We start from the raw sequence: 1,871 nt of genomic DNA, 5'->3' as shown, positions 1-1,871 counted from the left end.
CCACCCCACCCCTACCCCCACCAACATTGCCTCTCCTACATTCTCCTTCTACCCTTAAATCAGACAGGAGGCCAGAGAGGAGTATTGCTCAATGCATGCTATGTGCAACTCCTCAGGCCTTGCGCCACCTCCATGCTGAGCCCTGAAGCAGGGTGTCCTGGGTGCCTGTGTGTCAGCTCCCTCCTCTCTACCTACCTCTGACCTTGTTGTGGGTGAGGGTAGCCATGCTTATGGCCGTCTTAAAACTGGAGAGGCGGAGAACTACTTAGGAGTCTGTAGGCCACGTGTTGTCTTCCATGGCCTCTTTTCTCCTGCTGTCTGGGTGAGTGAGCCTGCAACGCAATGCCCACGAGAGTAAATGCCTCCTGACCTACCCTGCTCAGCACTGTTCTAGTGTCTTGGCCTTGAAAGAAAAGCCTGACTTCCTGCTGAAACATGTGGTAGTGGCATGGCAGCTATGAGGCACCTCCTACATCTGTTTTCTGGCTGTGGTGACTTGGGATTTTAACCTTATATATCTTTTCCTTTACTCAAAACAAAACAATTTTAGCACACTGAAAAAAAAAAAAAAAAAAAGCCAAATGTTTTGTGCCTTTCTAAGGCAGCACTGTATCCCAGGCTGCATTTTAGGACTTAATATGGAAATACCAGAGTCTGAGCTCCTCTACCTTGAGTTTCATTAGTCCTTAGTGTCTAGGAGATAGGAAAGAATGCTGTGACTGGAGAGGTGACAGGCAGGTGCAGTGTGTCCGGAGTCCCTTTCTCCTGCCGTGAGACTTCAGTGGAGGAGAGAAGCGTTGTACCCTGGGATCGTTTGGTTGGTTCCAATCACAAGCTTAGTTATCAGGTTGCATGCCTTGTCTCCTGCAAGAAACAGAATGTTCCACAATTCCCAGGTAAACTCTGGACCATTCCAAGTGTCCTAGCCTCCTGATGACATTAATTACCCAATTGTGTGGAGGAGTGTAGGATGGACTCTCCTGAGAAGGGGAGGTTGGTGGTTTTGTCTTTTCTTTTTGCTGGATCCTGAACTGGTCTAGACCTCCTGCCCCCACCCCCCGCCCCCATCAGATGTGGCTGGCCTTTCATTTGAAGGCTTCAGACTTAAAGCATTAAGCAGCTAGTGCCCTCTGCAGGGCCTGGTTTCCCCAGGGAAGGGCAGCAAGGAACACGGACCAGAAGCCTGTCCTCAGTAATGTGACTATAGTGAGCTTTAGCAGAAGTTTTTCTATATAATGACATTTTACTTATCTCTTACCCTTTCCTCAGTTTTCCCTTGCCTTTAATTAATAAAGAATTGGGAGATAGAAATTTTAAAGTCCTCCTTATTCAAGATTTTGAAATTCTTAGCCTGGGGGTGCTGGAGAGAACCTGATGCTTTCTCCAGAATGAAGAGTCCCAATTTGTATATCAGTGTTAAGAAGAAAACAAACACATAGATAAGATTTTCGTGGACTATTTTAAAAATGTGTCATTAATATAAAAAAATTTATATTAGCAGTATTTAATCATTCTCACCTGTAGAGAATAAGAAAAACAGAAGGTAAATATTCTTACAGAGAATAGCAGAGCTTTAAGATTCATTTTCATTTTAAGTCCATTTTATTTTGCCAGTGTATTAATGTTTAGAAGTCTGTTATACTAATGTTATTTATTAATGTTTTTCATTTCCATACACAGTTAACTAAAGAGCTTTTTCAAGCACCCATGTCTGTAAAAAAATATTTTTAAATAAAGTTTCTTTTGTTGTAGCGGACTTGAGTTCTTGCTCATTCAGGGGGTTGGGAGGCAATAGCCGAGTTGCCGTAGGACCAAATGCCAAGGCCCCCTGCCTCACGGCGGTGTGCCTGAGCTGCTGTCTCGAGGGCAGT

This window comes from Rhinopithecus bieti, unplaced genomic scaffold (genome assembly GCF_001698545.2).
Source record: "Rhinopithecus bieti isolate Rb0 unplaced genomic scaffold, ASM169854v2 scaffold_5002, whole genome shotgun sequence".
Taxonomy (NCBI): Eukaryota; Metazoa; Chordata; class Mammalia; order Primates; family Cercopithecidae; genus Rhinopithecus; species Rhinopithecus bieti.
The sequence above is the reverse complement of the archived record's forward strand: the minus strand, read 5'-3'. Positions refer to the sequence as shown.